This window comes from Schistocerca serialis, chromosome 3 (genome assembly GCF_023864345.2).
Source record: "Schistocerca serialis cubense isolate TAMUIC-IGC-003099 chromosome 3, iqSchSeri2.2, whole genome shotgun sequence".
Taxonomy (NCBI): Eukaryota; Metazoa; Arthropoda; class Insecta; order Orthoptera; family Acrididae; genus Schistocerca; species Schistocerca serialis.
Window position 1 is genome coordinate 813,395,711 of NC_064640.1, and position 15,039 is coordinate 813,410,749.

The following is a 15,039-nucleotide window of genomic DNA, read 5'->3' on the forward strand; positions in this document are numbered from 1 at the left end:
CTCACCTCCAACTGCGCAACGCTACGCGCTGTTCACATCCAGCTGCCGCTGCCCAACACTACAATGGCAGACAACAATGCAAACTAGCCACAGACTGCACACAGCACAGCCAGTGATTTTCATATTGAGCGCTACGTAACGTTGCCAATAAGAAAACATAAACAGCCTACTTACATAGAGAAAACATAAACAGCCTACTTACAATACTTACACTTAGGGTTTTTTTTAATGTGTGAAGGGCTACGCTCAGCAGAAGTCGATAAAACATAACATTCATCTAATTGTCGGTTATTATGCAGATTTCAGACGGAAATGATGAAAGATATAGCAATAATGGTATTGAAATAACAGGTGATCATCGAGAGGTCTGCGGTTATCATTCTGTTCAGAGGTCAGTAAGACAGAAATTATGTGGGTGTAGCTGAGGGCACCGAGAATTAGTTATAGGAAACCTTGCATTAATTTAATGTTATTTGAAATCGTGAATCAGGTTCGTTGGAAGTCACTAAGTGCTCTCTTTCTTAAATACTAGATCAAAAACATTACGCGTATTTACGTGCCGTCAGTCAAGCTGCCTTAATAAAAACCCACGGTTGTTAACTGTATTACATGTCTTACTGGGTTAAACTGTTAACATAAAAGTAGACGTCTCAATGAGTAGACTGTGACAGTATTTTAAATGTTTAATACACGAAATACCTTCCCATGGTTGGCTTGCAAGCTGTGGAAAGAGCACTAGAATGCGCCGGTACAGAGTATCCCAGCAAGTGGATAAAGCGACATCTGTGCGTAGAAACATGCACTACATGAACGCTGACGGCTGCGGCGTGCACGCTGTGACCCGGAAGTTGCACATGTGCAGGAGCACCGCACGCGTGCAGAATTTCTGGCCGGCCCTGTCCTAGAGTTTGTCGGTTTAAATACTTTTCACCCTGTATATGCGGTATTGAATTCAATGCTGGCTGGCTTTTGGCGTTGTGGAGGCGTATTAGGCAAAATAGTTAATACAAATTTTTAAGAAAGTTTAGGAGTGAAATCTTGCCAACGCTTTTTAATCGCTCCCATATCCACAGCCCCGTCAACATGGAAGCAGTTTCACACATTTATAAAGGATGGAACTACGAGGTTAATGGTTAACGTACCCTGCGGTAAAGAAAAAGTTTTCTCTGCTTGAGGTGAATGTTATCGTTTTGAACGTCGTGTTCGGTTCGCGTGTTATGAACCAAACGATCGCGAAAGTCGACAGGCAGTTCTTTTCGTCTTCGGTACACCCTGTGACGTTAAAATGACGTCGCGTCAGCTGTCCGGAGGCATGCTACGCCGCTACCTGGGACAGGTTCAGTTGGATCGATACTCGATAGTTGACAGGCGGCCTGGGTCACTGTGAAGCTGTAGCTCATGCTTGCGCTGTCAGGCGCCAGACCCTTGGGACGACGACGGTTTGCACCAGGCCCCCTTTATTTACCCTCTGCTCACACTTTGGGCTCAGTGAACACGCCTCACGTCTTGTCGCACAGAGGCCACAGCGCCGAACGGGTATGCCTGAAGTCGCGCACCGTTCAGTTTTCTAAGCCAGACTGCCATATCTCGTGTCGTCTCACCTTCCTGTTCTTTTTCAACCTCGTTATATGCCTTTGCTGTGACTCTTTATTCAACTAGTACACTTGTATCTATTTATTTCACCTGAGATGAAACATCCGGTGCCGCTTTTAAAATATGGTTGTCCACTTGAATCTATATTTCTTCTCTCCTTGTTTTCCTTATGTGGTGGTTGTCTCTCATCTACTATACAGTGTGGTCAAAAACAGTGTGAAAAGCTCGCAGTGGTGTTACAGGGGAGGTTGTCCTGAGAAACAATTATTAAGAAAAAAATTCGACAACTTGCCCCGTTTCCGAGATACTTACAAGGGAACCTCCCCATCGCACCCCCCTCAGATTTAGTTATAAGTTGGCACAGTAGATAGGCCTTGAAAAACTGAACACAGATCAATCGAGAGAACAGGAAGAAGTTGTATGGAACTATGAAAAAGAAACAAAATATACAAACTGAATAGTCCATGTGCAAGATAGGTAACATCAAGGACTCTCCTAGCTCGGGAGCGCCGTGGTCCTGTGATCAGCATGAGCAGCTGCAAAACGAGAGGTCCGTGGTTCGAGTGAAAATTTTAATTTCTTTATTTTCGCAAAGTTATGATCTGTCCGTTCGTTCATTGACGTTTCTGTTCACTGTAATAAGTTTAGTGTCTGTGTTTTGCGACCGCACCCCAAAACCGTGCGATTAGTAGACGAAAGGACGTGCCTCTCCAATAGGAACCGGAAACATTTGATTGCAAGGTCATAGGTCAACCAATTCCTCCACAGGAAAACACGTCTGATATATTCTATACGACACTGGTGACGGCATGTGCGTCACATGACAGGAATATGTTGTCGACCCACCTAACTTGCACACTTGGCGAATGGGTAAAAAGATTCTTCTACCTTGCCCGATTTAGGTTTTCTTGTGGATGTGATAATCACTCCCAAAAAAGTGATGAAAACATAAGAGTTTGTCACACAAACTGCAACAAATGAATGCAACAGTTTCACAGTCGTACAGTTTTCCCTGTGCTCTGTCAAAACATATGTTTTTAACGTTTTCAAACTTTTCCTTATATAGACCGTCAAATCCTGCATATGTCCAAGCAAATCTGAACATGTCCTGGAATTTTGGAGAGCGAAATTGATGTGTGAGTGCCTGAACTTTGATAATTGTCTGAAAACAAAAGATTAAACTTTTCACTCGAGGGTAGAGTTGAACGGAGGACCTCTCGTCCCACAGGTGCTCACGCTATCCACGAGACCACGGTGCTCCGCAGGTCACATTATCCTTGTTGTTGCCTATCGTCTGCATGGACTACTCAGTTTCCATATTTTGCTTATTTTTTCATAGTTCCACACAACTTCTTCCTGTTTTCTCGATTGATCTGTGTTCAGTTTTTCAAGGCCTATCCACTGTGCCCACTTATAACTAAATCTGAGGGGGTGCGATGGGGAGGTTCCCTTGTTAGCAATGAAGTTAGCAAATAAGGTCGTTGCGTGCGCAAATTCAAATAGCCTGCCAGAGACAGTGTCGCCAAACGTGTTCTTCGCTTGGTTTCCTCAAACGGAACAAACGTAGTTGCTGCTCACCTAGTTTAAATTTATCGCTTCCGAAAAAGGCACATTTCAAGTGTTAATTAGCATTTGAAGAAGTGGTAAGTCACGGACTCATAGATGTATGTGCATTACCTCATTTTAGCGCGTGCAAGTGTTCGATTGCGCGCGACGACTGGGAACACACAGTGTTACACAAAAATATGCGACCAGCCGATCCCCAAATCAACCCTGAATGCTCGTAACAATATCTCACCTTACTCAATCAGAAGAATGTACGCCTTTCCTCTCACAGCCCCTATCTTTTGAATTTTACTAACAACTAACAATTGGCTCTAAGCACTATGGGACTTAACATCTGAGGTCATCAGTCCCCTAGACTTAGAACTACTTAAACCTAACTAACCTAAGGGCATCACACACATCCATGCCCGAGGCAGGATTCGAACCTGCAACGTAGCAGCAGCGCGGTTTCGGACTGAAGCGCCTAGAACCGCTCGGCCACAGCGGCCGGCACAACAACTAACAATCAGTACTGACATACACTCTAAGAAAACGAAAATAAAAAGAAGCACGACGAAGGAATCACCCGAATGAGACAGAAATCGGTAGATCTGATGCAAATGTACAGAAAAACAAATGATTACAATTCCAGAAAAAGTGGATGATTTATTCAAGACAAAGAGCTTTACAAATTTAGCAAGTCAGTAACGCCTTCCACTTCTGGTTCTTATGCAAGCAGTTATTCGGCTTGGCTCTGATTAATAGAGTTGTTAGACGTCCTCCTGACGGATGTCGTACCAAACTCTGTTCAACTGGCGCACTAGATCATCAAACTCACGAGATGGTTGGAGGGCTCTGCCAATAATGCACCAAACGTTCTCGTTTGGGGAGAGATCTGGTCACCTTGCTGGCCAAGGTATGGTTGGGCAAGCACGAAGATAAGCAGTGGAAACTCTCGTTGTGCGCAGGCGGGCATCATCTTGCTGAAATGTAAGCCCATGATGGCTTGACATGAAGGGCAACAAACTGGGGAATAGAATAGCGTCGACGAACCGCTGTACCGTAAGTTTGTCACGGATGACAACCAAAGGGGTCCTCCTGCTATGACGTGAAACGACACCCCTGATTGTTGGGCCATGGGGCGGGCGACTCTCAGGTTGGTTTCTCACTACAGCCCAAGGCGTCTCCAGACACGTTTTCGGGCTGGAATTTCATTGACTGGAGTAGAATTGTCTTCAGTCATGCGTCTCGCTTCGATATGAGCCCTGATGACCACTAAAGACGTGTCTGAGGCGCCCTGGTCAGCAGTGGGATACAAACCCGACTCTCGCCCACCATACGGCCCGACAACCAGAAGTGATGGTTTCAGGTGTCGTTTCATTTTATAGCAAAACTCCTTTGGTTGTCATCCGCGGCGCCCTTGCAGCACAGCTATATGTTGACGATATTCTATGCCCTGTTTTGTTGGTCTTCTTGGCAAGTCATCCTGGGCTTACATTTCAGTAAGATAATACCCGCTCGCACATGGCGAGAGTTTCAATCGCTTGTGTTCGTGCTTACCAAACCCAACCTTGCCCAGAAAGCTCGCTAGATCTCTCCCCAGTTGAGAACGTTTATTGCATTATGGCAAGGCCGTTCAACCGGCTCTGGATTTTAACGATCTAACACGCCAGTTGGACAGAATTTGGCCCGGTATCCCTCAGGAGTTCCAACAACTCTATCAATCAATGCCAAGCACAGTAACTCCTTGCATAAAGGCCAGAGGTGGACCAACACATTACTGACTTGCGCTCAATTTGTGAAGCTCTTCCTCTTGAATAAATCATCAGTTTTTTTCTGGAATTGTAATCATATGATTGCCTGTACATGTACATTACATCTACCTATTTCTGTCCGATTCGGATAATGTCTTCGTGGTGCGTATCTTTTTTTTGCCTTGGATTGTATCTTTCCTCCACTAGGCTAATCACCTATAACCAAAACGCCTTAAATGTTTATTGCTTAATTCTAACATATTTATTCACTGATGAGTTTGAAATTGCTTAAATAATGGGTTCCACGAGATTTGTTGTGAAATCAGAGATTCAATTTCAATGACATTTGTAAAATGGTTCAAATGGCTCTGAGCACTATGGGACTCAACTGCTGTGGTCATAAGTCCCCTAGAACTTAGAACTACTTAAACCTAACTAACCTAAGGACAGCACACAACACCCAGCCATCACGAGGCAGAGAAAAAAATTCCTGACATTTGTAAGCGCGAATCTCCGAATGGGTACCCGTAGTATAAGGGGCGATCAAAAAGTTTCCGTCTGAATGCTGCACAGTCCAGAATCGGTATGCCAATCAGGCAAAAACGCCGTGACCATTGAGGGAATCATCCCATCGATGTACCAGCTTGAAGATAAGCATTTGGTGTTCTGCTGCGTGAAGATATCCTTAACTATTTGGTGCACATCCTGGTCCGACAGCAATCGTCGACTTTTTAAGGTCGTTTTAAGGGACCGAAGTCGTATGGGGAGAGATCAGGGCTATAGTGTGTGTGCTCAAGTGTCTCCCACCTGAGATGGTGTAATTTCTGCATTACGACATTTACGTTATGGGGCATTTTGTGTCGAATTGCGACCTCCACAGAACTTGGTGTACCATTCCACAACAATGGTTTTCGACAGAAATGCTGCTCCATATACACTCCTGGAAATGGAAAAAAGAACACATTGACACCGGTGTGTCAGACCCACCATACTTGCTCCGGACACTGCGAGAGGGCTGTACAAGCAATGATCACACGCACGGCACAGCGGACACACCAGGAACCGCGGTGTTGGCCGTCGAATGGCGCTAGCTGCGCAGCATTTGTGCACCGCCGCCGTCAGTGTCAGCCAGTTTGCCGTGGCATACGGAGCTCCATCGCAGTCTTTAACACTGGTAGCATGCCGCGACAGCGTGGACGTGAACCGTATGTGCAGTTGACGGACTTTGAGCGAGGGCGTATAGTGGGCATGCGGCAGGCCGGGTGGACGTACCGCCGAATTGCTCAACACGTGGGGCGTGAGGTCTCCACAGTACATCGATGTTGTCGCCAGTGGTCGGCGGAAGGTGCACGTGCCCGTCGACCTGGGACCGGACCGCAGCGACGCACGGATGCACGCCAAGACCGTAGGATCCTACGCAGTGCCGTAGGGGACCGCACCGCCACTTCCCAGCAAATTAGGGACACTGTTGCTCCTGGGGTATCGGCGAGGACCATTCGCAACCGTCTCCATGAAGCTGGGCTACGGTCCCGCACACCGTTAGGCCGTCTTCCGCTCACGCCCCAACATCGTGCAGCCCGCCTCCAGTGGTGTGGCGACAGGCGTGAATGGAGGGACGAATGGAGACGTGTCGTCTTCAGCGATGAGAGTCGCTTCTGCCTTGGTGCCAATGATGGCCGTATGCGTGTTTGGCGCCGTGCAGGTGAGCGCCACAATCAGGACTGCATACGACCGAGGCACACAGGGCCAACACCCGGCATCATGGTGTGGGGAGCGATCTCCTACACTGGCCGTACACCACTGGTGATCGTCGAGGGGACACTGAATAGTGCACGGTACATCCAAACCGTCATCGAACCCATCGTTCTACCATTCCTAGACCGGCAAGGGAACTTGCTGTTCCAACAGGACAATGCACGTCCGCATGTATCCCGTGCCACCCAACGTGCTCTAGAAGGTGTAAGTCAACTACCCTGGCCAGCAAGATCTCCGGATCTGTCGCCCATTGAGCATGTTTGGGACTGGATGAAGCGTCGTCTCACGCGGTCTGCACGTCCAGCACGAACGCTGGTCCAACTGAGGCGCCAGGTGGAAATGGCATGGGAAGCCGCTCCACAGGACTACATCCAGCATCTCTACGATCGTCTCCATGGGAGAATAGCAGCCTGCATTGCTGCGAAAGGTGGATATACACTGTACTAGTGCCGACATTGTGCATGCTCTGTTGCCTGTGTCTATGTGCCTGTGGTTCTGTCAGTTTGATCATGTGATGTATCTGACCCCAGGAATGTGTCAATAAAGTTTCCCCTTCCTGGGACAATGAATTCACGGTGTTCTTATTTCAATTTCCAGGAGTGTACATTCTTCATTCTCCGATGGATGCCTGCCAGCGTTTGTCCATCGGTAGCCAAGAGAAGAATAGCAGTACGTTCGTCCTCTTTGGTCGCATTTGGTAGTAATGTCGCCATAGTTCACATTTCTGCATTTACTGCAAGCGTGTCAGAAATACAGGAATGCGACACTAATCCTTTGCTTGCATATCGGTGCTTGTATACCCGCATCAGAGACCTGCTACGTTGCATATACGCTGCAGCAATATCCCCAAAGGGACTTTTTTCGATCACCACTTATACAATGGAAAGAACTTACGGCACAAGCCCTTTTGCTTGCTGGATCACGTATGAGACTTGATAAGTACCTCCTGGCCCACATGATACTGTCGAAATTTTCCATTCGTTTCGGCTCGCTCCTTTCCCGTCTTTCTAGCCTCTCGTAAATCCTTATAGTCTATGACGTTTATGTCGTTTGCTCTGAGGTCGGGCCCAGGTGCTTCTACTACTTAACCTGTGCGAGCTCCTCGTTACTGTTGTGATAAAGGGCCATCAACAGGGTTAAATCATGGGTTGGGTGGGCGTATTTCAACAGTCTCCACTGATGGTTGGGGTGGTTCCAGATTTTTCTCCTAGTCAGAATTATTATTGTTGTTGTTACGGCATTGGAAGCCATTCCATCCGCCACGGTGCGTTTGAGGTGGGCGAAAATTTCCACCAGCGTTACCTTGAGCCTGTCCGTTCCTACGGTCATTATGATGTCGTTGCGGACCTGCGAAACCGCGTCCTGAATCATATGGCCGTTGTCAACGATAGTCTTCCCGCTGCGTGAATTCAGGTTCCTGCAGCAGATTCTGAAAGCCTCAATATCATTTCCCTTGCGTCCTGCAAGAATGTGCTAAAAGTATGCTAGTGTCTTCTGGTAGGAAAAATCAAATGATTTCTGCTGAACTGTACTATGCATCTAAGAACTGATTTTTCTTAAACTGGGTTTCCATGAATTTCGTGGCACTATGCTGTCCAGAGCCCTTGAAGTCACGCCCCTAATAACGTCTACTTTCACCCTCTCTTGTACAGCTTTAGACCAATAGCTACCTAAGAATGCATCTCAGACTTCCCTATATGTCGAGCACTGTTGCGGAATCGTTTGTGTTCTTACGGTGATATCTCCATCCAGAAGTCCACAGATAAAATCTAACTGATTCATAAACGATCAGGATGGTGGGAAACATCGATCAAATTGTTCAAACCAAGAGTTCGGGTACATCGAATTCTCGCTGTCCTTGAACATTTGGAGCTTTCTAACCAAAATGTAGTGTTTGTAATCAAAAGTTTCCATATCCGAGGATGTTTCCTTCCGCTAACATCTGAGTATGGTCCACGTTGATTTTGCTTGTAGCTGATGATCCTGGAGTTCTATCGTCAGACGCTTGCGTATCATACCCTAGTTCACATTCCCGCATTCCAGTTACTCGGGGTCACGTGGTCACTGTGAGAAGCTAATATTTTGGCTACTTGCACCTTGACACTACGAAGGTCCGCCTACAACTTTGCTGCTTTATATTGCTGCTGCCCATTCAAAAACTCTTACTTCTCTTTGAATAGCCGGCCGCTGTGGCCGAGCGCTTCTAGGCGCTTCAGTCTGGAACCGCGCTGCTGCTACGGTCGCAGGTTCGAATCCTGCTTCGGGCATGGATGTGCGTGATGTCCTTAGGTTAGTTAGGTTTAAGTAGTTCTAAGTTCTAGGGGACTGATGACCTCAGAAGATAAGTCCCATAGTGCTCAGAGCCATTTGAACCATTTGATATAGGTCTGTAGTTCGATGGATTACTCCTACTACCCTTCTTAAACACTGGTGCGACCTGCGCACGCTACAGTCGCAGGTTCGAATCCTGCCTCGGGCATGGATGTTTGTGATGTCCTTAGGTTAGTTAGGTTTAACTAGTTCTAAGTTCTAGGGGACTAATGACCTCAGCAGTTGAGTCCCATAGTGCTCAGAGCCATTTCGACCTGCGCAATTTTCCAATCAGTAGGTACAGATCTATCTGTGAGCGAGCGGTTGTATATGATTGCTAAGTAGGGAGCTATTGTATCAGCGTAATCTGAAAGGAACCTAATCGGTATACAATCTGGACTTGCCCGTACCAAGCGATTTGAGTTGCTTCGCAACCCCTAGGGTATCTACTTCTAAGAAACTCATGTTAGCAGCTGTTCGTGTTTCAAATTTTGGAATATTCCATTCGTCTTCCCTGGTGAAGGAATTTTTGAAAATTGCGTTCAATAACTCCGCTTTAGCGGCACAGTCGTCGGTACTGCGCACTGCGCAGCGAAGGTATTGACTGCGTCTTGCCGCTTGTGTACTTTACATACGACCAGAATTTCTTCCGATTTTCTACCAAATTTCGAGACAATGTTTCGTTGTGGAACCTATTAAAGGCATCTCGCATTCAAGTCCATGCCAAATTTCGCGCGTCTGTAAATTTTATGGTGAGGCGCACACGCCTTGTTTGCGCCTCGCCTGTTGTGCTGCTTGCTAGCGAGCGCGCGTTTGTTTACATCCGCGTAGCGGATTTTTTTCAGAGTCCGACTTCATTGACCATCATGGCGTTTTCTTACCGCCAAGCGACAATTAAATTAACTTTTCCGTTAGATCACGAACGACTGGGTGCGTATGAAGTTGAACGATTTTTACGGGAAGAAATGAGGCTCCCGCCACAAGATGTTCTCGGAATGCATTTTTCGATCCTCAGTACTACTGTGTACATAAAGCTTGAGAATGACGAGCTGTGCGCCGACGTTGTGCGGCGTTACGCTAACGATCTCAAGTTGCTATACTCTGACGGACATATATGGACTGTTGTGGTTGATCACGCAGTCTTTGGCCTCCGAACGTTGCGGGTTTTCGAACTTCCGTTTGAAGTACCGTCGGACGTTGTAGTGGCCGCTTTTAAGCCTTACGGCAGTCTTCAGTCAAGTGGCTGAAACGTGGAAGACGTTCGAAACGTATCGTGTCCTTAATGGTGTCCGTCACATAAAAATTGAACTACGGAAACACGTTTCTTACTACTTGCTTACTGCCGGATGCAGGGCTGTCGTCATGTGCGATGACCAGCCGCGCGCCTGTTCAGGTTTTGGCCAGGAAGGCCATGTCCGTTCTGAATGCCTCCGACATAGACTGGTTCAGACGCCGATCGGAGGCGTCGCTCCTCCCACGGTGTTACCTCTGTCTTATGCGTCTGCGGTGGTGCTGCCTGCTACTTCCCTTCTGAATCCGTCGGTACCGGTGTCGGCTCCTCTCGACGACGCGATGGATGTTTCGCCTGCCTGTGCTACACCCCTGCCGGAGGCAATACAAATGAACGACGTCCGTCAGCAGACACAAGCTGTCTGTCCCGATCCCATGGTTTTTGATCATGGACATGTACCTACTACCTACACCTTTCTGCCATCTGGCCACATGTCGGACGATAGCCGCCCGCCATCCGACACAGAATAGCATGTTAGGAAACAACGGTCGCCGAGGAAGCGGAAGCGACAGCGTCGTACCCCTTCTGATGACTGCACCCATCGGAAGACTGCACAGGATGACGATCCTGCAACTGATGGTGTGCTGTCCTCTGACGCCCTGACATTCGACGACGCGACGTCCTTCCCTTCCTCCATCACTAGTCAGCGTCCACCTCCAGACACCGACCTTCTCCCGCCTGCATCTGATACGGTTGGCTCCTATTCTGTGTCTGACGCTACCTGTGGGTGCACCTCTGATAAAGTTTCACTGGTGACACGTCTGGCTCCTAGGCGGACGACGTCGATGCTAAGGATGGACATTGTGGAGGTGTACAGAACGATGAACCCCCCTTGCTGGAGTCGGCTCCCTCCCCGTCACAGTAATGTGCCCTTCCGTGGCGGCCTAACAGGGAGTTATCTGTGCTTCCCCCATGTTTGAATCGCCTGCCCCCCTGGCGGTGGCAGCTTTTAAGACTTATCGCATAGCCACGGTCAATGCCAACACTATAAGCTTATGCCACAAACTAGCCTTACTCCTTGACGTGCTGTATGCCGCGGACATAGACGTAGCTCTTCTTCACGAGGTGCATGTTGCAACTTTCTGTGCTCCCCATGGTTTTACAGCACATGTCCCTCATGCCATGCTTCAGCTACTGGTAGTGGGGGGGAGGGGGGGGGGTGATCCTCTTACGTGACGGTATCCTCGCTGATGCAGTTGCCTATCTCCCTGATGCCAGTGATATGGTTCTCACGTTTGGTGGTGTTAGGATCGTCAGCGTCTATGAGCCATCTGGTTCGGGTCGCCGCCGCCTTCTTCTCAGAGACAGTCACGCCTCTCTTCCTGGGTTGACAGGATGCACTGATCATGGGCGGCGATTTCAACTGCACCCATGCACCTAAAGACCAACTTCCGCACCACCCTCTGTGCGCGGCGTTAGCGACAATTCTCCAGCACCTCAGACTAGTGGATTCTTGGGAGTATGTTCATGGCGATCATACGGGGTTTACGCATTTCACTAGCCATTCTTCCAGCCGGCTCGATCTTGTTTACATCTCCCTCGATATTGTCAGTGGGATGCAGGCTGCTGAAGTCTGGCCCACTGCGTTCTCTGACCGTGACGCATATATCTGCGCCATTAATCTCTGCCGCCAAAGGGTGTGGCGTGGCCATGGACCATGGAAACTGAACACGATCCACCTTACTTCACCCAAATGCCGCCAGCCATCGAGACCACGTGGGCAGCTTGTCTTCTACGCTTGATGCCTATCAGTGTGCCCTGTCTTGGTGGGTACTCTGTGCAAAGCCTGCTCTCCGCAAAGCTTTGATTGGTTGTGGAAGGGAGGTTGCGGCGTGGCAGCGATGGACTCAGGAATTCTATTTCACCATTCTCCGGGAATGTAGCCTACTATGATGCCGTATTTCACAGAGTGCCAGGCGATGGCGAATCGTACCAAGGCACAGCTCACGTCCTTCTCTCGCCGCCACCTTGGAGGAGTTATGATCAGGGCGTGCACACAGCAAGAGCTTCCATCTATGTACCATGTCATAGTGGAACGGATCCACCGTCAGGGGAATTGGATTAATGTTCTTACGACTGATGATGGGCAGCGATTCGATACCCAACGGGATATCAGGTCTGCCCTCCATGCGTATTATGTTGTGCTGTACTCCGAACAACGTCACTGCCCATCCACAAGCATCAGGGTGTCTCACTGATATGCGATTACCGCCCCTTGACGTTACTCAACAGCGCTACAAAGATCTTTACCCGGCTGTTCGTTGTGCGGCTTAAATGGACAGCTTGGTACATGGTTTCCTCTGATCAAACTTCTTTGGGGGTACCAATAACATTAACACTGCTCTCTGCCGCTATCCGGACATAATCGCTCTTGCTCACACTCGTCGTATGCCTCGTCTTTTGGCAGCACTTGATTTCAGTCAGACATTCGATCGAGTCGATCATGACTCCCTGGAAGGGGTGCTCTACAGTAAGGGCTACCCGATACTACCGTCGACATTGTAATGTGTCTCCTACGTGGAGCTACTTCTCACGTACTTTACAATGGCCGTCTTACTCCTCCCATCTCGATCCGTCGATCAGTGCCTCAAGGATGCCCACTCTATGCACTGTTATATGAATTCGCCATGGAACCTTTGCTATGAGGCCTCCATCAATGCCTCTCTGGGATGTCTCTTGGTGGCCATGTATTCAGCTGCACTGCATATGCAGACGATCTCGTCATCGTTCTTCATAGTGGTGCTGAGGTCAGGGAGTCACTGGCATGGGTCACAACTACCTTCGGCGAAGCTTCTGGTAGCTGCCTTAACGTCCGCAAATCGAACGCCATGGCTATAGGTGCGGGACTTCTGTGGACAGTGCTGTTCCTTTGCGTGTAGCTGATACTCTCCGATGCTTAGGACTCGATTTCGCAAGTGGTCTGCAACGGAATATTGCCATCAACTTCCGCCACCTACTCTCCCAACTACGAGCTGGGCTCTTGGATCACCGTTTATGAGCATTCTATCTTCTGCAACGCACACAGTACGAAATGCATATTTGGCGTTGCCTATCCCCACTTTCTAGTCCGTCATCCATGGCTCGCTGCATGTTAGCGGCATTCGGTTCGTTTGTTTGCCACGGCTTGCTGTTCAATATAAGGTACGAAACCCTCACTCTCCCGCGGTGCAGGGGCGGTTTAGGTCTCTATCATGTGCCTAACAGTGTGGTAGTCCTTTTCATTGGCTCTCATACGACGTTGTGGCGCCTTAGTCCTACGTGCCTTACCAGCCTATTCCTGGAGGCCCTTGCACCACACACTGTCTCAGCACCTATCCCACTTTCGGAAGTCCCGCTGCCCTTCTTTTATTTCCACCACTTTTTCCTTGAACTGAGCTACGTCCGTACTGTGATACTACCAGCGCAATTGATATCCACGAAGGCGATCTATGGTTTCTTTCAGCAGCACAAGTCACTGAATGAGCTTGAAGAGAATTTCCCAACGTTGACTGGCCTGCTGTTTGGCGATCATTGTGTGCTCCTTATCTTGACACTGATGTCCAGTCTACATGGTAACTTACTGTCGATGGGAAACAAGTAGGCCGGTCACGCCTTCGCAGGATTCACCTCGAAGACACTCCACTGTGTGTCGACTGTGATGTTATGGACACAGATGAGCACTGCCTGGTGTGCAGATGGGCAATCGGTGTCTGGTCCTTGGTGCGCCAGAAGTTGTCCCTAATTACCCGTACGACTTCTCATCAGATACCTACTCAACTGCTTCTCTTTCCAGACGCGGGATACTTCCCGCAAGCAACTCTGTAAGGTGGATTTGTGGACACGCAGCACACTAGTTGTTTGCTGATGGCGAGAAATGTATCCTCGACTTTTGGCGTTTGCTCAATGAACTCCACTGTGCAGTTGTCCGCAATCCAAGGCACAGACAATTGTTCTCCAATTTCCTCTGCAGTGTCTTTCTTAACCCACGCCAGAGTTGGGGTGTTCCTGTCATGAAGAGTTGATCCCCGCCTTTTCCACACTTAGAAACTATATATTCACTGGTAATCGGAATGTTCTTCTTAGTCTGCAGTCTTGCTGCGCCCTGCTCCTCGCATGACGCCGGTTTCCTGATATTGTCCGTGGTATTAATGACAAAAATCGATAAATAAATAAATAAAAATAAAATTATAAATAAGAACGGAAAGAAAAATAAATAAACAAACGATCTTCCTTGTACTTCTACTCCACGTTGCCTACGCTTTCCTTGGCTCCTGGAGGGTGGAAACGGGATAACGTGGCCAGGCTTGGGTTGCGACCCTTACCCACTTTGCCCCTACCCCTCCCTTTGGGCGCCGGGAAGGTCCTGTTCAAAACGAAAAAAAAAAAAGTGTTAAGACTGCGATGGGGGGATCAGGGTTCTAATCTCACGCACACCAAATTTTTTTTCCAAAATTACGAACTTTCTGCCCTGTCATTGACGAGTCTATTCGCTGTATTCAAAAATGGTTCAAATGGCTCTGAGCACTATGGGACTTAACTTCTGAGGTCATCAGCCCCCTAGAACTTAGAACTACTGAAACCTAACTAACATAAGGACATCACACACATCCATCCCCGAGGCGGTCGTGGCGATCGCGCGGTTCCAGACTGTAGCGCCTAGAACCGCTCGGCCACACCGGCCGGCTCGCTGTATTCAAATCTGTGTATGTGTCATGACATAATGTCAATTTGCAACAGCGACGTGTAGCGAAGGGACCTCCAGATGTATGTACCTCCTATTTGTTCTACACAGGTATCACATTTTAATGCCTC